The sequence below is a fragment of the Schistocerca nitens genome, chromosome 5 (assembly GCF_023898315.1).
Source record: "Schistocerca nitens isolate TAMUIC-IGC-003100 chromosome 5, iqSchNite1.1, whole genome shotgun sequence".
Classification (NCBI taxonomy): Eukaryota; Metazoa; Arthropoda; class Insecta; order Orthoptera; family Acrididae; genus Schistocerca; species Schistocerca nitens.
In genome coordinates, this window is record NC_064618.1 from 574,180,967 (window position 1) to 574,206,312 (window position 25,346).

General features: G+C 40.7%; 2 non-coding genes across 2 annotated transcripts; one reads left to right on the forward strand and one right to left on the reverse strand.

Annotated features, from left to right (window-relative positions):
* Positions 1-2,705: 2,705 nt before the first annotated feature.
* Trnat-ugu (transfer RNA threonine (anticodon UGU)) lies at positions 2,706-2,780 on the reverse strand. The gene has a single exon. It is a non-coding gene; the product is annotated as a tRNA-Thr (tRNA).
* Positions 2,781-2,848: 68 nt separating this feature from the next.
* On the forward strand, positions 2,849-2,923 carry Trnat-ugu (transfer RNA threonine (anticodon UGU)). The gene has a single exon. It is a non-coding gene; the product is annotated as a tRNA-Thr (tRNA).
* Positions 2,924-25,346: the final 22,423 nt, after the last annotated feature.

A 25,346-nucleotide genomic window follows, 5' to 3' on the forward strand; every position in this document is an offset into this window, starting at 1 on the left:
TATGTGTGCAGACTGAAAAAACGAATGACATGAATCGGAATGTGGACTAAGGAGGGAGGCATAGTAGAGTAATCCATGCAGTTGGGCAAAGCCATTGGCCAGTGAGGTGTAGTGGTTAGGGCATGTGCCTAGTGTGCATTATTACTTGAATGAAAGCACAGACAGAAACTTCAGAAATTATGCTATAACAACATCATTCCTTACTATTGGTTATGACTTTATGCAGTGAATTATTATCTTTCTTGATTAGAAATTACTGTTTTCACAGACTCAAAAACGAACACATGAAATTCCAAATTACTGTAATTAATATAACTAAGTTGTTACTTATAGGACATTCAGTTATCCAAATAGTGTTACATGATGACAGGTGAATGTGGAAGGAATAAACATAAATATAAATGTAAGATAACATAGTAAAAGATAAACATATCAAGTACTTGTTGTGCATTTTCAACTTCTCATGGCATAATAAATAGTCCATTAAATTTTGGGCAAGCAGCTGCACAAATAAAATTTCCTCAACTGATATTTCGCCCATGTATCATCCTACCATCCTCAGTGTGAGTCACAAGACTAATGACAAGATGCCAAGCGCAGCCTTATATGCTCCACCACAGCAGTACTGCACGTGCAAGTCACAGTTGCTGGTCAGCAGCAAAGAAATATGCTTACACTTATGCAGCCTGTGGTGAAGGCGTACTGACATTTAATTCACTTATCGATGTACGTTTGGCGGTGGTGATACTATGAAAACTTCTCTGCAGTTTAATTACCCCAAGAACCGAATTCCAGGCTTTGTCCAAATTAAAACCACTATCTCTATTTATTAAATTATTAGCAAATCTAATCTCTATAGCTTCCTTGAAGACAGATTTCCAAAAGGAAGAGGTGGATGTTAAAATCTTCACATCACTATAATTCATGGAATTCCCTGTATCAATACAATGTTCGGCCACTGCTGACTTGTCTGACTGTGATAAGTGTGTGTTTCTTTGATGCTCCACACATCTCTCATGAGCAGTGCGTGTTGTTTGACTTACGTATGAGGTGCGGCTAGAAAAAAACCGGACTGATGCTGGAAAAAACATTTATTTACAATTATTTACAATTTCATGTTATCTCCTTCAATGTACTCTCCTCCTCGGTCTCTACACCGCTCCATATGAATTTTCCACTGTTCATAGCAATGCTGCAGATCATTTTCGGTAAGTCCATACATTACTTCCATCGCTTTTTCTTTTACTGCTTCAACAGTCTCAAATCTAGTTCCTTTCAAAGCTGACTTGACTTTAGGGAAAAGAAAAAAGTCACAGGGGGCCAAATCAGGTGAGTAGGGTGGATGATCTAAGATGGGAATGTTGTGTTTTGCCAAAAACGTCTTCACTGACAACGCACTGTGAGCTGGGGCATTGTCTTGGTGAAGGATCCATGACTTTTTTCTCCACAAATCGTTCCGTTTTCTCCGTACTCGCTCACGTAGGGTACCCAGGATGCTAATGTAGTAATGCTGATTCACTGTTTGTCCCTCTGGTACCCAATCAATGTGCACAATCCCTTTGATGTCAAAAAAAAAACAATCATCATTGCCTTGAATTTCGATTTTGACATTCGTGCTTTTTTTTGTCGTGGAGAACCAGGAGTTTTCCAATGCATCGATTGGCGTTTAGTTTCGGGATCGTAAGTAAAAAACCACGATTCATCGCAAGTAATAACATTTTGTAAGAAGGTGGGATCACTTTCAATGTTTTCCAGGATGTCAGAACAAATCATTCTTCGGCGTTCCTTCTGTTCAATTGTGAGACACTTTGGAACCATTTTTGAACACACTTTGTTCATGTTGAAACTTTCATGAAGAATCTGCCTAACACTTTCCTTGTCAACTCCTGTTAACTCAGACACTGCTCTGATTGTTAAACGGCGATCTTGTCGAACAAGTTTACCGATTTTTTCAATGTTTGCATCAGTTTTTGCTGACAATGGTCTGCCAGTGCGAGTGTCATCACTGGTGTCTTCGCGGCCATCTTTAAATCGTTTAAACCACTCAAACACTTGTGTTCGCGATAAACAATCATCGCCGTACACTTGTTGTAACATTACAAACGTTTCACTTGCAGATTTTCCTAGTTTGAAACAAAATTTGATGTTAACACGCTGTTCTTTCTGTACACTCAACATTTTCCGATGCACAGACAAAACGTCAACTACTTAAAACAGACGCCACGGGCAGACTGAGTGCAGGAGGCAGATGAAACTCGAGCAGTAGGCGGAGCGAGAGTCACGTGACAGGCCACGCGATTTTCAGCCTTATTGCATTCGTTTTATTGTTTCACCAGTACTAGTCCGGTTTTTTTCTAGCCACACCTCGTATGACTTTGCACAATTTCCACACAAGGAATCTGATATACACCCACTTTACAGAGCAGAAAACGGCCTTTACAGAGCCTAGTAAAGCTGTAATCTTTGTGGGGGGCTGGAAGATCACCTTAACAGTGTTTCTCAATAATATGGCCTATCTTCAAGGAAAGAGCACCCACATAGGGCAAAAATGCACTTGATCTGAAAGAATTACTATCTTCTTCCCCATCACATACCTACATTCTAGGTTTTGCATTGAATGCTCTACAAATTTAATGATAATTAAATGGACACCCTAGCTGCAAACAGGCGTTGATGTACTTCATTGGGGACATGTTGAAAATGTGTGCCCCGACCGGGACTCGAACCCGGGATCTCCTGCTTACATGGCAGACGCTCTATCCATCTGAGCCACCGCGGGCACAGAGTATAATGCGTCTGCAGGGACTTATCCCTTACACGCTCCCCATGCAGACGCATTATCCTCTGTGCCCGCGGTGGCTCAGATGGATAGAGCGTCTGCCATGTAAGCAGGAGATCCCGGGTTCGAGTCCCGGTCGGGGCACACATTTTCAACATGTCCCCAATGATGTACATCAATGCCTGTTTGCAGCTAGGGTGTCCATTTAATTATCAGTTCATTTCTAGCAAAGCTGCATGGTCATCCACGGTAACTGTTCTTTCGGGAACAGATACTACCATCATATATAGTTAAAATATGGCTTCCCAGCCATTTACCTTCTTGTGCGAACGCACACGCTATGCCCGAACTCGTACGGGACTTGGTAGATTAATCTGCCACGAGTAATGAGTATGATGGGCAAACATCTATTAGGCGCACTACGAATGTAGTGGTGTGGACATATTGGGAATGTGGATCTCACAGGGAGCGTGTAAGGGATAAGTCCCTGCAGACGCATTATTCTCTGTGCCCTCGGTGGCTCAGATGGATAGAGCATCTGCCATGTAAGCAGGAGATCCCAGGTTCGAGTCCCGGTCGGGGCACACATTTTCAACATGTCCCCAATGAAGTACATCAACGCCTGTTTGCAGCTAGGGTGTCCATTTAATTATCATTTCATTTCTAGCAAAGCTGCATGGTCATCCACGGTAACTGTTCTTTCGGGAACAGATACTACCATCATATATACTCTACAAATTTGTTGTGGAGGAAATCCATTCACTTTAAAAATGCTCTTGAGGTATGTGAGCTCTTCTTGCAAATTATCTTTATTGGATATATAGTGCACCCTATGCACTTAGGTCTTAAGGACACCTATGGTCTGTGAAGGGTGATGGCAACTACTGGCACATAGATCTAGATTTGTGTGTGTTGGTTTCCGCTATAAGGCATGTCCTAATGTGCCATAAACTTTACGACAAACGACAACATCCAAAAAGAGGAGGCAGCCATCTTTTTCTGTTTCTAAAGTAAATTTGATACTAGCATGGATAGAATTGAAATGCTTGAGAAATCAATATAATTTATCCATCCTGTGCGGCCACACCACAAACATGTCGTCCACGTACCTCCAGAAGACCATTGGTCTAAAACTTGCTGTCCAGTGCCTTGTCCTCGAAGTCTTCCATGAATAAATTAGGTGCCAGAGGGCAGATGGGGCTTCCCATAGCAACGCCATCAATTTGCTCATAAAACTCATCGTTAAACTGAAAATAATGTGATAAAAATACAAGTTCAAATAACGCTGTAATGTTCTTATCAAAATGTTGGCCAATAAGAGATAAAAAGTCCTTTAAAGGTACCTTGGTATATAATGATACCATGTCAAAACTAACAGACACGTCAATACTATTTAGCCTGACATTGCTAAGTCTCTCAATAAAATCCATAGAATTACGAATGTGGTGCCTATATCTTCCTACCAATGGTTTTAATAAGGAAGATAAATATTTGGCAGAAAAATATGTTGGTGCACCAATAGTGCCCATTATAGGCCTCATAGACAAGTCCTCTAGACGCTCATCCTTATCCAACTTGTGAACTTTAGGAAGCCCATAAAATCTTGGTGGTAATGCACCTCACACTTCTAAACTTCTTATGACTTCCTTTGGTAGTGATGAAGCGTTCAGCAAAGTAGCAGTCCTTATTGTCACCTTGTTGGTATGATCTTTGTTAATCTTCTGGTATGCACCAGAACTAAGTAGACCACATGTCTTTTCCTTGTAGACCTCCTGAGGCAGAATGATGGCAGCATTATCTTTATCAGCACGCAAGACGACTGCGTCAGTATCCTCACACAGCTTTCATATCGCACAGCTATCTTCCTTGGAAACTTTGCTGATATCATTTTCCATCATTGCCATTGAAGAAGCTGTCCAACCGCTAACAGAGGACTCTGCTGAAGAAATCAGACGTGAATCCTGTCAAGCAATTACGCAACACTGTCCACAAAGAAGTAATGTTTCCAAGGAAGAAATATGTGCAATACAAAAGCTGCTGCCAGGAAGTTTCAGAAAATATATGTTTTTATTAGCTGTTACCCAGCGCTGCAATTTCACATCAGTAGCTTTTTTATAATAAATTTTGTTGGGCAAGTAAACTACTGTAAGGGCAATAACATCAGCTGCCCTCAAATGTCTACCTGTTCGGGTAAGCATAGCTTATGATGTGCACCCAGCTCTATCCCCACCCAAGTTGTCCCAACATTCAATGTGTCTGCATGTGCAGCATCACTGCCAGGGAGTGCATACAGGGAAGCATGTGCAGGAGCATGCATCTATGCATCATGGTAATGAAGCAGCCATGCATCATACAATATTCACATTAAGCAACAAGTAGCATGAAAACATGGATTAAACACATTACTTTTAATCACATCATGTAAACATATCAACCAATAAAGGCATTTCCACAAACAAGATAAAAATCGATGGTGAAAGATAAATAGCTTTTCCCAAGAGTAATTATTTTTCCTAATTCATACAACATTCTTCAAATCAATAAGTATCTTTTACTGTGTGCTTTCATAGGAGCTTATGTTCTTCGTCAGGGTTCAAGCTAACTCCTTACCAAATTTCACCAAAATTAGTTTAGCGGGTTAGTCATGAAACATACCAGACAGATTTTTGAATTTATAATATTAGTATGCACGTGGATAGCATGGATAAATATTTCAATTATGATGTCTTTTTTTCTGTCACCCAATTTTGTTGAAAAACAGCCTATACAGTGCCCCGAGCTAATCCCATGTTACCTGTGAAAACCTCATAAAAGAAATTAGCATGTTCAAACAGAGACAGACAGGTACAACACTTTTAGGTGAAACTATAGATCACAATATCTGTTTCTCCATTATCCAGCTATGATGAAATAAACCCTATATGATGGACCAAGCCATGCTCAAGTACCCACAACAACCTCATGAAAATTCATCCAATAGTCTGAAGAGTACTGTGTTCGAATAGACAAATGAGATGGTTTTAGTAAAACTTAAAATCATGAAATCTTTTTACTGTCATCTATGATTTTGATGAGCTAAAGCCTATACAAGGCAACAGGCTATGCTCAAGTTATCTGCAAAACCCCCATGAAAATTCACCTACTAGATTTAGAGAAGTATGTACAGATAGACAGACATGACAGTTTTACATATTTATTATTAGTATAGAAGATATAGATGTGTGAAAAAATCAGATAACTGAGATAGGGACAGTACGGTATGCTAAATAATTACAATTTAAATGAAGAAGTTCAAGAATGGAATGCCTATAAAACATTTCTCACATTTTGCAGTTGTATGATTTTATACTGAACAAAAATATTTTTCATAATACTAGCTACATTTTTGTATCAAAAGATAACTGTTCACATAATGAATAATAAAATTTCTTGATTTTGCATGTTTATGTGACATTTTCTATGATTTGAACAAATTAAACAATGGAAGGTTACTTTGTTTTCAAGAAACATCCATCTTCAAAATTATTTTCTTTGTTTTCAAATGAAGTTGATGGGACGAGTAACTTTATTGAATATTATGTTCACATGTTATGGTTGACAGAAATGTCTCACTAATTATAAGCAAGTAAGTAAAAAACTTTTGCTGAAAATGAGCCAGTGTATTGTGTATAGTTATCACGTATTGTGTATTTAAAAATTAAAATGGTATCAAATACTTCAATTCCAAAAGTGGTATCAGACAGTTCATTTTCTCTAACTGTCCTAAATCTTGCTACTTTATACCCTTCATCTTTAAAATATGTACTGTTTGCTTTTCAAAAAGTTGTTACCATTACCTAAATAGCAATGTCAGGACTGTTCTCACATTTGCTTGCTAACACTGGTTGTCTTAACATCGGTTTGCATACCTGCCATTTTAGGTTCACTGGCAATAAAACCACATGTAGGCACTCTGATACTACACTGTAGACAGAAGTGCTAGAGACACCCTATTCAATAATAAACACTTTATTAACAGAGTCTATTTATGCAAAGATTGCACCACATACCAAAAATTATACACAACATGGAGGAACAAGAGCACAGAAAGTAAGTCAAAGAAGTTAGTCCTCACAAAGGTGGTGGTCAACTCATACTGAGTCAACTGCCACCACAAAGCCCCCATCCCCTCTCCCCCCTTGCCCCCCCCCCCCCCCCACACACACACACACACACACACCATGGAAGTGCAGAGCACGTCATAGGATGGAGGAGCTCCCAATGTGATGAGAGGCTGCATGACCAGCCGTGTCATAGCTGCCACAGGGGAAAGGTGAGATTGGACCAATGCTGTGTGAGAAAGAAGGAGGTGAGGAAAGCAAGTAAATTTTAGTGCCAAAACTGGAGGTGGAGCAGATGACCTGCACAGGATAAAGGAATGTGAGGGGAGGGGGAGCGGGTTGTAGACATGGAGAGAAGAGAGACAATAATGGTAAGCTGCCTGGAGGAGTCAATGGAGGCAGTAATGCTGACCTCACCTGCATAATGAGGTAAATGATAATGTGTGCAGTGATGGAGTCATCAAAGGAGCAGGAAGGGGCCATGTGAATGCGTGAATTATGTGATAGGATGCATTCAACTAATGTGGGTAAGGCAGAGGGGAGAAGAGGATTGGAGTTCTTGACATACCCTGTGGGAAGGACCAAAGTTTCACCTCAGTACCACAGCTAAAGATGATTGAAGATCCTCTCTAAAGGTGGTACATATGCATAAGAAGATCCACAGCAATGCTTCCGCGTAGCCACTGCTGTGATTGATGGGTGCCACTTTCAGAATGCAATGCCAGCATTTCACATGTCTATTACTTTGTAGACAGTAGGTGCTGGTACAGAACTTGGTAACACCGCATAGATTATAGAGCTTAGCAAAAAGGAGTATTTTGAATTGCTGACCCTGATCTGTAGTGATGACGGGCAGCCAAAATGGGCCAGCCAAGTGTGAACAAAAGCACAGGCCACCAAGTCAGCATCCTTGTGGGATGTTAAAATGTCCAAGAGGAGACAGCACATGTTTCCCAACCTTTCATGTGCATGCCCTGGCATGGAAGTCATTTTTGATGTTTGGCCACACAGAGCACTCAGTAAGCAGGTGCATGATGGCTTTGATGCCTAGATGGGCAGGGCCCGAATGGCACTGAAGATTGTACATCACAGGGCAGGAGGAATTATGGGGTGTTACACAATATTGGAACAGTTGACCCAAGTAGGAGTTGGAATTCCACTGTAAGGGGTGTAGCCAAGTCTTGTAACAGATTCTGTACATTAGAATCTTGTTGCTATAAGTGAGCCAGCTTGTCCAGGCGAAGGGGTTAAGGTAATGGAGTTAATTCTCAACATGTAGCCCTTGACAACAATGTCAGCACCTTCAATATAATGGACATCTGTAGTGTACTGAGAAATGAAGTCCACATGTCAAAAACGATGACGTGAGAGTCATTATCAGGGTTATGTAATGCATCTGCAAGGAGTCAATGGTCTATAAAGGTGGCAACCTCATGACCTCCAATGTCTTCACAGAAGTATATCTTTACCTCATGAATGGCATATAACTCTCTGTCAAAAGCAAACTGTTTGCACTGGGAGGAGGACAGTTTCTTGGGGAAGAAGAGAAGCAGCTGTGAGATGTCACCTATATGTTGCTGAACCATGGTGCTAAAACAGGAGTCAACAGCATTCGTGGTAATAGAGATGCATGCACTGGCGATGGGAGTGCATGAGTGTGGCAGCACTGGAGTGCGCAACCTTGAGATTTTCAAAAGCTTGTAACTTAGATTTATACAAGGGTGATCGCAAAAGTAAGGTCTTCTATTTTTTTTTTTTTTTTTTTTATAAGTACAGAACTCTGTTTGTGTGGCAGTTGGTCACACTGTAATAAAGAGTGCTTCACATGCTGTGTGTAAAGATGTGCACGCCACACTGAGGCACTCAGTCTTGGCTTGGCAGCTGTTGAGAATGGAGCTCCCATTGGATGTTACTGCCAAGTGTGAACTGCATGCAGTTATTCAGTTTTTGAACACAAAGGGCACTGCGCCGATTGAAATCTATTACCAATTGATGGAAGTCATGCATGGATGTCAAAAATGTTCGTAAGTGATGTCGGATTGAAATTCACGACAAACAAAGGAGAGGGAGACTGTCAATTTCTGAGGAGACAGTGTTGAAGGTTGAGCAAAGCATGCGTGAAGATCGGTGGATCACCCTGGATGATCTCTGCAGGTTGGTTCCTGAGGTTTCCCAAAGTACCGCTCACAGAATTTTAACGGAAACATTGAAATACTAGAAGGTGTGTGCAAGATGGGTGCCACGCATGCTGACTGAGGTCCACATGTGACAAAGAGTTGATGGTTCCCACACATTTCTTCACTGCCTTGCATCCGAACAGGACAACTTTCTGGACTCAATTATCATGGGTGATGAAACCTGGGCATACCACTTTACACCTGAGACCATGCAATAATTATGCCAGTGGTGGCATCTTTCTTCACCAAAGCCGCGGAAATTCAAACAAACACAGTCTGACAAACTGCCTATTGGCTTCTGTCTCGGGTTCTTCGGCCGACGTTCATCTAATGATTTTTCTGACGTTTCGCCAGCACGAGTGGCTGGCATTGTCAAAGCTTCACCCTCCATTGCCGGTGGTGAACTGGAGCCGAGCTCGTGGGCGCAGACTATATGTACCTGGCGCGCCAACGTCCGAGGGCTTCTCCGCGGTCATTTCCGGTGCGGTTCTCCTCTTGCTACCTGCGACGGTCGTTCGCTGCAGTATGGGAAGCCAGGATCCGTTTACCTTAAGGCTTTCCTCTTTCTTGTTCAAACTGTTCGCGTGTTTTTGTATTTCTACAGCTTCTCTGAACAAGCGCGTGTGATAGTGGTTCTCTACAGCCAGAACTTCCGTGTTGGCGAATTTTATTACGTGGTCGGTCTCATTCAGTGCGTGTTCTGCCACGGCCAATTTCTCCACCTGCCCCAACCTGCAATGTCGCTTATGCTCCTTGATCCTGGTGTTAATGGATCGTCCAGTCATCCCGACATAAACTTTTCTGCATGTGCATGGTATGCGGTATATTCCCGACATTGCAAGTGGGTCTCTTTTCTCCTTCGCCGATCTAAGACACTCTTTGATCTTCCTTGTCGGTTTGAAAATCGTCTTTACGCCATGTTTACACAATATACGGCCGATTCTGTCCGTCACTCTGGGAATGTATGGCAGAAAGGCCGTACCCGACATTTCTTTTTCTGGTTCCTTACTTCGCCGAGAGTTTGGCTCAGTTACACTTCTAATATAATTTGTGGAGTACCCATTGCTCCTCAGGACAGTTTCCAGGTGTTGCATTTCTCGTTTGAGGTGTTGCGGCTCACATATTCGTCCTGCTCTCATTACGAGCGTACTAATCATGCCTCTTTTCTGGCTCGGGTGGTGGTTTGACAGTTTGTGCAGGTATCGGTCCGTGTGAGCCGGTTTTTGATACACGCTGTGTCCCAGGTTTTCGCCGTCCCTTGTGACCAGCACATCTAGAAATGGCAGTTTCTTGTCCTTTTCTACTTCCATGGTAAATGTTATGTTGGCATGGAGGCTGTTCAAGTGTCTTAGGAAGTCACCGAGCTGTTCTTCACCATGGCTCCACACCACGAAAGTATCATCGACGTACCTGTACCACACCTTAGGTTTGCAAGTCACCGAGTCCAGTGCCTGTGCTTCAAATTGTTCCATGAAGAAGTTGGCCACCACTGGACTGAGAGGACTACCCATGGCGACGCCTTCCAGCTGTTCGTAGAAGTCGCCATTCCACGTGAAATAGCTCGTGGTGAGACATGCATGGAAGAGCTTTCTGATGTCTAGCGGGAAAATGGAACCGATGTGCTCCAGAGCGTCACTGAGTGGCACTTTCGTAAATAACGAAACAACATCAAAGCTGACCAGGATGTCGTTTGGTGCAAGTTTCAGTTTCTTCAGCTTCTCGATGAAATGTCCTGAGTCCTTAATGTATGTGTCGGTCTTCCCCACGTGTGGTTGGAGCAGAGAGGCCAAGTGTTTTGCCAGTTTATATGTCGGTGATCCAGGAGCGCTAACGATCGGTCTCAGTGGAACGTTGTTCTTATGGATCTTGGGTAATCCATACAGCCGAGGTGGTAGGGCTTCTGTGTTGCGCAGGTTTCTCTGTATGTCCGCCGGCAGAGAAGACACCTTGATCAATCGATTCGTATTCCGTGTGATACGTTGCGTCGGATCTGCGCTTAGTTTTCGGTACGTCGTCGGATCTAATAGGTCTCGGATCTTTTGCTCATAATCTTCGGTCTTCATTACGACGGTCGCATTCCCCTTATCGGCAGGCAGTACCAATATACTCTTGTCGGCGTTGAGATTCTTAATGGCTTGTATCTCTTCTTTCTTCAGGTTGCAAGCTGGCGGTTTTGCTCGGCGCAGTATCCTGGCTGTTTCCGTGCGTATTTCCTCTGCCCTTTCACAAGGAAGGGCAGAGGATCAAGGAGCATAAGCGACATTGCAGGTTGGGGCAGGTGGAGAAATCGGCCGTGGCAGAACACGCACTGAATGAGACCGACCACGTAATAAAATTCGCCGACACGGGAGTTCTGGCTGTAGAGAACCACTATCACACGTGCTTGTTCAGAGAAGCTGTAGAAATACAAAAAACACGCGAACAGTTTGAACAAGAAAGAGGAAAGCCTTAAGGTAAACGGATCCTGGCTTCCCGTACTGCAGCGAACGACCGTCGCAGGTAGCAAGAGGAGAACCGCACCGGAAATGACCGTGGAGAAGCCCTCGGACGTTGGCGCGCCAGGTACATAAAGTCTGCGCCCACGAGCTCGGCTCCAGTTCACCACCGGCAATGGAGGGTGAAGCTTTGACAATGCCAGCCACTCGTGCTGGCGAAACGTCAGAAAAATCATTAGATGAACGTCGGCCAAAGAACCCGAGACAGAAGCCAATAGGCAGTTTGTCAGCAAGTGGCCACGAAAGCCTCAACAATTTTGTGAAACACAGTCTGCCAGTAAAGTCATGACAACCATTTTTTGGGATCAGAAAGGGGTACTGTTGATCGAGTTTATGCCCAGTGGGACCACAATTAACACTGACAGGTACTGTGAGACTCTGAAAAAATTCAAACGGGCAATTCAGAACTGGAGAGGAGGAATGTTGAGCAAAGGCATACACATTCTCCATGACAATACTCGCCCACACATTGCTCAGCAAACCGTTTCTCTCATGCAACAGTTTCAGTGGAACATAATCACCCACTCACCCTATAGTCGTGACTTGGTGCCCAGTGACTATCATCTGTTCCCTAGGTTAAAAGAACATTTGGCCGGAAAGAAATTCAGCCTCGATGACGAGGTGAAAGAAGAGGTTCATAACTTTCTGAACAGCATGGCAGCGAGCTGGTATGACATGGGCATACAAAAACTGCCACAGCGTCTACAAAAATGCATTGGCAGAAATGGTGATTATGTTGAAAAATAGCTAAATGTTCAAGCTGTAAACTGATGTAAACCATTGTAGAAATAAACAGGTCTATGTACTCATAAAAAAATAGGAGACCTTACTTTTGGGATTACCCTAATACCAGTTCACTCTAAACAGTCCATAAGTGCTCTTGTCTGCTAAGGCATCTGTGAGAGGGGCTTGAAGTGAGGCAGCATGGGGTAGATGGTACCTGAAAAGGTTTACCATAGCCAGAAACCTGCAAAGATCACAGTAGGTTTCATATAGTGGTAGGCCAGAGATGAAGGCAACATGATCAGAAGTTGGGTGCATGCCTGCAGTACTAGCTTCATGACCAAGGAATGTGACACTAGAGAAGCATATTTGAGTTTTATCATGATTAATTTTGACACTGTTGTCCATGAGGACTTGTAACACAATTGATAAGTGTTTCTCATGTTTGTCATTGGAAGAGGAAAAGATAAGTATGCCATCCAGATATGCATAGGAGAATGGCAGTGGGAAAAATGGAAAATCAATAAAGTACTGCCAGGTTTGGGTGGCATTTTTCAGTCCATAAGGCATGAAACAATATTCAAATAGGCCGAATGGTGTAATGATTTTTGGGATGTCATTAGAAACCTGATAGCAGGCCTTGAAGCAGTCTATGACCCTAAACACATGTGCACTGTTGTGTGAAGTCTTGGATGTGTGGAATGGGATGACTGTCAGTTACTGTGAGCATGTTCAGTTTGCAGTAGTACCCATACAACCTGTAGATACCATATTTCTTAGTGATCAGGTGGATATGTGAAGACCAGTTACTAGAAGAGGGGCGAACTATACCCATGTCTAACAATTCCTGCACAACAGCCTTAGCATGGTGTTGTTTATTAGCTGTGAGACACCTTGCCATATAACTGACAGGAGGACCTCCATGTTCATTAACCTATGAAAGGTACTGTTTGAAATAGCCATGAGGTGTGAAGAGGGCATGGGAGCATCACACACTACACTGATAGATGAGGAGTTACTGATCTGTTAAGCCTGTGGCTTGGTAGTGTGTGTTTCATCAGCTGAAGTTAAAACAGGTGTATCATGGTGGGAAGAGCATCAACTGCACTATGTGCACATGTCAGGTTGTCAGGAAAGTCCACTAGCAGCTGACAAAGAGTGTTGTTGCTGCCAAAAAGGGCATCATTGACATAATGTTGGAGTAAGAGCTCAATGAGGGAGGTATTGAGTTGAGCTGTCAAAAGTACACACTCAGATGAGGAATGGATAAATGTGTCATATCAGCACATAGGGGCTGTAGCAAGTGGAGCCAAGGAACCTGGTATGTGCGTGTCAGAAGTATGATGCAACAGCACAGTTGGATGGATGTCCAGTGAGAGGCTTAAGTTCTTACAGAAGTCAATTCCAAGGAAGGATTGTTGACATCTGTTCTATGGAAGGTCCATGGGAACTGCAGATCAGAAGTGAACTGAAGCAGTAGCATAGCAAGGGTAGGATGCTCAACAGAGCAAAATCCGGTAGAATAATGCTTGCATCCACACTATTGTCAATCAGGAAGCATATGTTGGTTAACCTCTTGAGTCCATAGAGGTGTCTGGACGTGAGATGATAGTTGTATGATTGATTTTGGAGGTGGCACCCTGGAGAAGAAGAGTGCGATATGGCAACCACTGTGGTCCACATGGCAGATGGAACCTACACAGTTGGTAGGTGGGGAGAGAAGCAGGACATCTGACATCCACTGCCGTGCTATGCTGGGAGCCATCAAGAGTAGAAGGGGAGGAGTGGGGGAGCAGGGAATGCACCAAGTGCAGGTGATCCGATGCTAGGAGACTGCTCTGTCTCATGATGCATGAGATCTCATTTGACCTACTCCAGGTAGGCTGAAGGAGGGGCACCTGTATCCACAGCAGGACTGCCAATGTGGGTGACAGAATCCATTCTTGCAGAAGTGGTGAGCTGGTGGTGACACACGACTTGATACATGCAATCCACATGTCGAAGTATACATTCCAATGGTTTTGTAGACAAAGATAAGAGCTGCTGCTGGAACTTGATAATCCACATGGCCCATAAGGCAGCATCTGCCAGGGGCACATAGATGACACCAGAGTTGAGAGGTTGTCCTGTCATTGATTTGTTTCACATGGATCACATGATGAAGTGCTTCCTCCAGTGAATGAGAAAGGTTCTTGACAATGATCTTCCTCTTGTTGAGTTATCTGGAGGGAGAACATGGTGTTGGGGTGATATCACTAACAAGTTCCAGGTCAGCGTGTAAGTGTCCAATGAGACAAGTGTGCATTGTCACTGGTGCCACATGGGGGCAGGGGGGGAGGGGGGGGGGCCTAGGCTAGCATTGGAGCACAAAACCACATACAGATGAGGCCTGTATGCTCGATGTAGCGAGGGCAGCATGCAACAACTGCCCAGTGCCTGACATCTTAGCAGTAGTGGAGGAGCACTTCAGGATGTCATACATTGCAGCAGACATGGTAAGCACAGATGGCGCATGGCCAGTGCAGCAGAAATGGCTATGGCCATTATATGATGAAAGAATTTGGAATACTCAAACTGAGCAGACAGGGTCGCACTGCCTCAAGACCAAAAAAATGACACAGGTTGGGAGGGATAGATGCTCACTTACTTCATAGTCTGACATGGGTACATGAGGACAGGATCCTGTTTTATCACCACTTGCTCAAGATGAGCATTCATTGTGCTGTAGCCCGCAGTGTGCAAAATGGCTGCTGTTGACAGCGGGCAGCAGTAGAACCCAGCCTAGGGATGTGAAGGCAGCATATGGGGCTGTGAGTGCATAGTTGAAGCTGTGTTTGACATACTTGAGGCAACACTCTGTACTGCACTCAAATATAGAGGCTGGCACACAACATCCGAATTGTGATACGATGAGGCAGAACTGGTCATGGGAAACATTGTTCATAACAAATGGTGATGATCACTGTGGAAAGTCGACGTGATGCAGGAATGCACAATGATGGAATCATCACTATGGATACTCCATTACTGTGTTATAGTTGGAAGTACTGGAGATATGCTATTAAATAATAAACACTTCATTAATTGCACAAAAATCGCATCAGGTACCAACAATGACACACAACATGGCTGAACAGGGACAAACTGAAAGTAAGTAAAAGAAGTTAGTCCTCATAGAGGTGATGGTGAACTACTCATACTGAGTTGACTGCCATCACACCACACATTTCACACAGCTATCATTCATCTCTCATTCATGTCTCATACTTCACATACACTGGGAAAAGATCAACACAGTATGAAGTTCAAAAGATGTATATATTCTGAAATTAACTAAACATTTTTTGGGGAGTGCTCCCTACCATACTAGTTTACACAGACCTTAATGTACAGTACATCCATCTAGTCTGAGAGCTGGTGACTCACCATTTTAATGTTGGTATTCCCTGAAGGGGAGGCAGTGGTGAATACCAGATTAAGTAACTGGGCAGTTTTCAGTGTGTACTATAATGACAGTGAAGAGCACTAATGTACACTGGGCAGTTTTCAGTGTGTACTATAATGACAGTGAAGAGCGCTAATGTACAAACAGCCAGAAAGTACACAAGTAAATTAATAACTTTTAAACAAAACTTACATTATTTTGCATTTACTGTGCTCTATTCCAAAAGCACAGAACATCATATCAAGACATAGCCATGCTCAATAGAGTCTTACACATATACAGCCATTATTAAGAAATGTTTAAAGAAATAGTGAATACTGCATAACAGATATAAAATAAAACACAGGGCTGTATATAGAGAGATACTGAATGAAACGCATTTGGCTGTGAAAAGGACAGTGTGTGAACTCTTCAGTTATTATCATAGCTAAATATTATCATATGTTCTCTCAGAAATCCCAATTAAATTCTTGTCATATGTAAATGCTATTAGTATCACCAAACCCATGGATGAGACAGGAACTGAAATTGATGGCAGCAAACCAAAATCAGAAATGCTGAATTCCTTTTTCAAATATTCCTTTACAAAAGAAAATTCAGGAGTTACCCCAGTGTAATTCTCTTATCACTGCAAAGATGAGCGAAATAATGTTATTGTCAGTGGCACTGAAAAAGAGCTGAAATCATTAAGATCCAACAAAGGTCCAGGACTGATAGAATGTGCATTAGATTATATACTGAATTTGTGGCTGATGTAGTTCCTCTTTTGACCATAATGTACTGTAGATACCTCAAATAAAAACTCATGTCCAGTGGTTGGTAGAAAGCACAGGTAATGCCCATCTAGAAGCAGGGTGGTAGAAGTGATCCACAAAATCATTGCCCAATATCTTTGACATTCATTTGTCGTAAAATGTTAGAACAGTCTCCTAGTCCAGGAAAATTTAGAATCAATATATTGAAATATGGAGGTGGAAAGATTGTAGAATATTTGATTGTAAATTTTTACAAAACAGAATTGGAGGATACACATACAGTCAAACATGTCTTTTATTAGTAACACCTATAAAAAGGAGGACAAGAAATGTTATTCAGATTATGGGGAAATTAGTGTAGTATCTTCAGTAGCAAAGCTTTTCTCTAGCTTCCTCAAGGAAAAGACTGAACAGAATATAACAAATTTTTCTGAGGAACACAACAGCTTTAAGGCTGGTAGATCAGGTACAGATAATAACCATTGTTATGGTTAGCAGTAGAAAACCAGAGAGCTAGTAACAGAGAAATACATGATTCTTGGAAAAATCATACAACAGCATCCCAAGATCCAAGATCAAACTTGCCATGAAGAGACTAACAGTACATGATAAATGGATTGATATACTTATGAGAATGTCCAATGAGACAGAAGCAAAAGTTAGGCTGGGAAATAGTATAACAGAAAGCTTTAAAACCATCAAATGCCTTAAGTAAATTTGCGGTCTGTTCCCATCACTTTCTTACATATACATAACCAAGCACTGGAAGTGTAGTACAAAAGATGTTCAGGGATGTGTATATTAGCTGGACACAACAGAATGCATTCGTTACTTTTTTCAGATGAAATAATTTTCACAAATGACAGACAAGATAAGAACACATGCTGGATAAATTGAAGAATGAATGTACAAGATGGGGGTATAAAAACTAGTATAGAAAAGACAGAGTACATTTGTCTTGGTAAACAAGGAATGGATTTAGGTCTCAAAGATGAAAATATTAGAAAAGATGAATACTTTAGATATTTAGGTTCTATTATATCTACATGTGTCACAGATATTGAGACCAAAGTAGCAATGGATAAATGGATGACAAGGTCCCTACATGAACTGGTTTGGAACAACATAATTAATCAATAGACCAAAAATGGATATTCCATAGCACTACTGAGAATGTAATTACTTATGGTGCAGAAATATGGCCACTTACAGATAAAAGAAGGGTCAAGATCAAGAAAGTGGAAGTAGATTTTATGAGAGGATACCTTCAGGTCACCCATGAACATAAAATCAAAACTTCTAAAATGTGGGATAAAATGAAAGCATCACAGTTCACAGCAAGTAGAGTGGAGAATAAAAGACATCAGTGATTTTGGTATGTTAAAAGAATGAGGAATGTTAGACAGCCTGAGAAGGTGTTAATGTGGGCCCCAAGAAGAACAAAAAGGTTATGACCATTTTTGTGGTTAGGGAATTATGTATTGATTGAGCAATGGATGAGAGGTTACAGCTTTTTACTGGAGCAACTATGACTACTGAAAGGGGAAAATGACTAACTTCTCATGCGAAAAGTCAAAGAAGAAGAAATGTTAGAACATCAGGAACAGCAGCATGTTTATGGTTCAGAAGTTACCAGCAGGTGTCCTTAGTGCATGCAGCAAAGAAGAGCAAGACTATCTTTCAATATTATAAGTTGCCCAGAGCAAACTGTGAGTAAATCAAATAACATTGTGTGTAAATCATAGAACATTAAGAAATTGGCCTGTTTTAAGGAAAATAGAATTTACTCTATTCAGCCTTCAGATTTAGATTTTCTGTGGTTTTTCTAAATTATTTCAGGCAAATGCTGGGATTTTTCCTTCATTAAGGCCACAGCTGACCAACTGTGCTATCCTCATGAAACATGCTCATATTTTCTGTGTTAATGTGTAATTCTGAGCTGTTTATTTTCATTGTATTACAGTGACAAATCCTGTATCATAGTACAATTGTCACTGGATCAATAAATAGATAAATAAAGAAAACATATTCTGAGCTTGTATGTAATGACACAACTTGAACAGAATGACTTCCATGCAAGCCTGCATGGATTCTGGAAACATCAATCATGTAAAATCTGACTAGCACTTTTCTCATATGACATCCTGAAAACATAAAGGCATTCAGGTAGATGCAGTGTTTCGTGACTTTCAGAAGCCATCTGACTAAGTATTACACATATGCTTATTACCAAAACTATAATCATATGGGCTATCAAGCAAGATTTTTAACTAGGTTGAGGATTTATTGGTGGGGAGGATGCAGCATATTACCTTATACAGAGAATCTAGAAGCAACTTCAGGTATTGCCCAGAGAAGTGTGTTGAGACCCTTGCTGTTCATGTGGTGTATTAATGACCTTTCGGACAATATTGCTCTGAGTTTTCACAGATGATACAGTTATCTATAATGGAAAAAGCTGCACACACATTCTATTGGATCTTGATAAGATCTCCAAGTGGTGCAAAGTTCATGTATTTGCTTTAAACATTCAGAAATGAAAAATTGTGCATTTCTGCTAGTCTTCTAGAAAGTATTGTTAACCCTTTAACCACAGTAAACTCTTACACAAATTCCTCATCTTCACAGCATTACAGAAATGCCGAGGTGCTTTGCAGCTCTGAATATTTCATGCAGAGCTTCTCCAGTTGAAAAACTATGTACTTCACCATACTTGTAGAGAAAAGTATTAACAGCATCAAGTTTTTAGCCTTGAACATCTTTGTGTAACATGTTCTTGGTGTCCTTTCCATGTCAAATTAGAGTAAAACATTGAACTTTCAATTATGATCTACATCATACTTGTCAGATGTGATGGTGTGTCATGACTACTGATGGGATGGCCTTTTATAGCCAGTACTCAGCCTCTTATTGATCTGCTTACATCATTATTATACTATGCTGTCAGAGATATTGTCAAGCTCTGTGATGAAGAAATGCTGGTGGTTGCACTGCTCCCACTGAAATGTAAACAACTTTGCATATTACTCTGTCTACTCTTAACATCAAGCACTCGCTTCCATGCACCACTGTTATAGCTGCTACCCTAGCTAAAGTTATTAATGCTATTAATGTATATTCTTATCTCTTTGGTGTCTTTGAGTCCTGTAAAAAGCAATGTTACAAAAAGGAGAGATTGTTACTCACCATACACCATAAATACAACACATTATGTTGCAGGTAGGTGCAACAAAAAGACTGTTACACACTGACTTTTTAGCCATATGCTTCTTCAGAAAAGAGCATGAGGTGATGAGGTGTGCCTGCTCATGTGAATGTGTATATGTTTTCTTTTCTAAAGAAGGAATTGGCTGAAAGATGAATGTGTAACAGTCTTTTCATTGTGTGTCTACAACTCCACGTGTCATCTTTACGGTGAGTAACAATCAATCCCTTTCATAATATTGTTGATGTTCCAACCAGGACTTAGCATTGTTAGAGTTCCCATAAATATATGTGTAAGACAAAACTTGGTTTCATTGAACATTATTTTATATTTGTTTCATTTCACTATTATTTCTGCCAATCTTAGGACAGATATCACTTACGTTAAGCATTTATTAGTCATTTCAGAAATTACAAGGAGTGAGCACATATTAAACAATTTACAGTGAAACATGCACTTACAAAGGTTTCAAGCTACTCACATATCCAGAAACCTAAAACTGTGTGTTCAGTCCATCACCAACATTCTACAGTGGGGTACCATGTCAAATACTTTCTGGAAGTCTAGGAATATGGGATCTGGCTGTTGTCATTCATCCATGGTTTGCAGGATATCATGGGAGGGGGGGGGGGGGGGGGAGGGCAAACTGAGTGATGGTTTCTAAAACTGTGCTGATTTGTGGTCAGAAGCTTTTCTGAGTCAAGGAAATTTAGTATATTGGAACACAGATTGTATTCAAGAGTTCTGCAGCAAACTGATATTATGGATATTGGTTTGCAATTGTGCAGGTCTGTTCTTTTACCTTTCACATATGCAGCAACCACCTGCACTTTTTCCATTTGCTTGGGACTTTGTGCTGGGTGAGAGATTCATGATATATGCAAGTCATGTAAGGGGTCAATGCTGCAAAGTACTATCTGTAAAACACTATTGGGCTTCCATCTGGACCTGGTGACTTATTTGTTTTCAACTCTTTCAGTTGCTTCTGTTACAGATGTCTATTTCTATGTTCTCCATCCAGGGGTTGGTGTGACAGTCAAATGTCGTTATGTTTGTACAATCCGCCTGTGTGAATGATTTCTTAAACATGAAATTTTAACTCCAGTTTTCCTTTTATTGTCTTCTACTGCCATCCCAGACTGGTTGATGAGTGACTGGAAAGAAGCCTTTGACCTGCTTAGGATCAAAATTTTCTCAGGTTCTCAGCAAGATCAGTTGTTGAACACTTTGCACATTAATCTTCTTATAGAGACATGAATTTCTACTAACTCTTGCCTTTTGACATTTGTATGTTCTTTTTTTAACCAAACCTATGTTTCCTTGCCATTTTCTGAATTTGATGATTAAACCACAGAGGGTCATTACCCTCCTTATATCCTACTTATCTGACACATTCATCACCAGAGCATGATTTACAATCAGTTTAAACTTTGTCCACAATACTTCTACAGCTATCATATTAGAGCTAAATGATGTCTGTTCATTGTCTAACTGAGATGCTAACAACTTTTCATCTGCTTTTTCTATCAAAAATACTCTTTTAGTCTTCTTGATGCCTTAATTAACTTTAGTAGTATATGTATACATAAAGAGCCTGTAACCATAGGTTCTGTATTTTTGATACCTAAGATATCTGGAAAATTATCACTAAAATGATGTAAACATAATATAAAACACATGTAAAGTGACTTAAAATGAACTTCAGTAACGAAAAACTGTATAGGAAGTTTGAACGGAAATTCCAAAAAAGATTTTTTTTATTATTTTTGTAATTTCAGTTTCAACTTCCTCTAAAGTTTTTCATTGCTCTACTTCATTTCATCATTCATTTTACATTTGTTTTTTATATCACATTTCCTTTCAGAACAATTAATTTGCTCTCCCTGGGGGTGCTGGCTTATTGTGGCACTGTCCATGTGGGTGGGAGAATTTTTGTGCTCTAGTGAAGCTGAGAGCTATACTTGTGGTAGCATAGCTACCGTGCATGCTCCAATGAAGCTGAGAGCTATATTTGTGGTAGCTTTTCAATGGAAAATGCTATATATACTTTCACTAATGAAATATTAAATGCTCTGAGTAACTGGAAGTCACCCGTCGGGATTTTTTGTGATCTATCAAAGGCTTTTGATTGTGCAAATCATGGAATACTTCTAGATAAGCTCAAGTACTGTGGTATGAATGGGACAGTGCTCCAATGGTTTAAATCATACCTAACTGGAAGAGTGCAGAAAGTTGAAATAAGCAGTTCACATAACATGCAAAACACTGGTAATTTCTCAAACTGGGGAACAATCAAGAATGGGGTGCCGCAAGGTTCGGTCTTGGATCCTCTGCTGTTCTTAATATACATTAATGACTTGCCATTCTATATTCACGAAGATGCAAAGCTGGTACTTTTTGCCAATGATACAAGTATAGCTATCACACCCAACAGACAAGAATTAACTGGTGAAATTGTAAACGATGTTTTTCAGAAAATCATTAAGTGGTTCTTTGCAAATGGGCTCTCATTAAACTTTGACAAAACACAGTATATACAGTTCCACACAGTAAATGGAATAACACCATTAATAAATATAGACTTTGATCAGAAATCTGTAGCTAAGGTAGCATATTCAAAATTTCTAAATGTATGCATTGATGAAGTGTTGAACTGGAAAAAACACACTCAGAATCTGCTGAAACGTTGGAGTTCAGCTACTTATGCTATTAGGGTAATTGCAAATTTTGGCGATATTCATCTGAGTAAATTAGCTTACCATGCCTACTTTTATTCTCTGCTTTCGTATGGCATCATATTCTGGGGTAACTCACCATTGAGTAAAAGAGTGTTCATTGCACAAAAGTGTGTAATCAGAATAATTGCTGGAGCTCATCCAAGATCATCCTGCAGACACTTATTTAAAGAGCTAGAGATCTTCACTGTAGCTTCACAATATATATATATTCACTTATGAAATTTGTTATTAACAATCCGAACAAATCCAAAAGTAATAGCATTGTACATGGCTACAACACTAGGAGAAAGGATGATCTTCACTACTCAAGGTTAAATCTAACTTTGGCTCAGAAGGGGGTAAATTATGCTGCCACGAAAGTCTTTGGTCACTTACCTAATAGCATCAAAAGTCTGACAGACAGCCACATAGCATTTAAAAGGAAATTAAAAGAATTTCTTAATGGCAACTCCTTCTACTCATTAGATGAATTTTTGGATATAGTAAGTGGGTAATTTCCCCAACCACCGCCAAAAAAAAAAACTAAAAAACAAAAAAATATCAAAAATATTAAGTGTCATGTAATATTTTGTGCAATGTAATATCTTGTATAGAGACCATTTATTAACCTGACACGTTCCACATCATTACGAAGTGTCATATTCATGATCTATGGAACAAGTACTAATCTAATCTAATCTAGGTAAAACCCAGTCCAACAGGTCTCAACAGAGGATCCAGACAAAATGTGCCTCGTGACAACACATCCTCTGCATTCCCCATTTATACCTAGCCTTCCTTTTTACCTATCCCACAGTATACATCAAGGAGGAGGGGGCTCTAGAGGTGAGGTGAAGCCTGCTCTCCTAGGGGAGAAAACAGTGGTTACAAATCCTGCTACCTCATGAGCCATGATATGGTATCCCCACTACTGAGCTTACCCTGCACAGCACATGTAATGCAGTTGGAAATATTTCTCTGCCACAAAAAACCTTATAAATGAGCCCCAGATCAGTTTGTTAACCAGTAAGACAAGACTGGCTAAACAAACAGGTATACAATGTGGGACATAGAACATTAAAAGTTTATATTTCCCAGGAGTTACCAATGGAGCAATATCAGAAATAGAGAGGAATAGACTTGATGTGACTGCATTACAAGAACTGAAGTGGAAAGATGAGGGCATACTTAGAGAGAGTACATCAAAAATATTCTACGAAGGATGTGGAGAAAATGACAAACATGAGTATGGGACAGGCTTTGTATTAGACGAGTGTCTGGTAACACAAATCAAGAGTTTTGTGGCAATTAATAAACAATGCCTCACTATTAAACACAAATCTGGGGACATAACAATTGTACTTGTAAATGCACCTACCCCAACATAAGTGAGTGAAGAAGAGGGAAAAGATAAGTTTTATGAGCAATAGGAAAACACATGCAAGGAGTGTGTGTATCAGAAATATAAAAGATGTTCTTGTATATTTTAATGCTAAAGTGCGACAGGAAAGTATATATAGAATGAACATTGGGAGCAAGAGCTTACATGAGAAATTGGATGACAGTGGCTTAGGGCTGATCAATTTTGTGTCTGCCCAAGATCTAATAATCAGCTCTGCAATAATACGATTCATAAATCACCAGTTGGGAAAACTGTGAACCAAGTTAACCAACTGTTGTATACGTGAAGCAAAAGGAGATAGTAAAAGGTGGTGCAAGGTCATACAGAGGAGCAGATGAGGATACAAATTATTATGTACTTGTTGAGAAGCTCAAACTACAAATGCGATTCAGCAGGAAACAAATGAGCAACAGCAACTTGATGTAGATAAACTGTAACAGACTGATACAGCTTGAAGATACTATGTGGCTGTGAAGAATAAGTTTGAGACACTTATGCAACATGGACCATAAACTTAAAAACTTTGAAATCATCATGAAGAATACATGGAAGTGAAATGGGAGAACTGAGGGCAGAAAAGATTAAATATCTGACATGTGTGCTAAGAGAAATTGAGGAGATAGGTCAAAAAACAACAGTACGCAAATGTTCCAAAATAACAATCAAGTGATAAGTTGAAGAAGAGGCAAGTCTCTAGTCATTATTGATAACAATGGGAAGTTAATAGTTGACAAAGAAATTATCCTAGAATGGCAGGAGGAATATTTTGCAAGTCTGTTAAATGCAGAAGACCCAGAAGAGTAGTATCAGCAAACAGAACAAGAAAGTGAAACATTGGTGGTCCCATTATCGGTCATTTATTGACAGTTAAGATCCTTTAAACAAACAGAGCAACACATTATGTTTTAACTCACTCAATTCCTTGTGGCAGCAATCTGGCATGAGTCGTAGTGTGCAGATTCCAGAGACTGCTGAAATGCTGACAGCTTGTGTTGCAGCAGAATGCCAGGCTTTGTATTCTTCCATTCAGTACCATACCCATGACCCTCTGTGGTGGCAGCATGGTCTCCTCCTTGAGAATTCACTCATTGCATTATTAACATGCAGCTACAGTGTGGCATGAAGTGCTCTGTCCTGGAATCGAACCAGTGACCCTCAGGCTCAGCATCTTCTGGTGGAGTTCATCAACCTCTAGGTTCACAGGTGACCCTTTTGGTGAGGCCACAGTCCCTTTGTCCGCACCAGCCACCTGGCTAAGTACCATGCAAATTTCTTTCTGGTAACATCTGGGATGGCATCTTTCGCATTGACCTATTGACACAGTACTGACATCTTTTTCTGTTGAGCAGCTTAGCAGTGAAGTTGTTGCAGCAAAGTATGACATCTGCTGACTGACCATCAGTCCATCCATCTGGGCAAGGTTTCTTCAGCTTTTTTTTCTCCCCTCAAGGGACACCCTTATGCCCATTTGTTGGAGGTATTTATTCAGTGTTTTTGCCAATGTCACGAAATTTCTAGGGCAGTGATTGACGCATCGGTCATTGATCT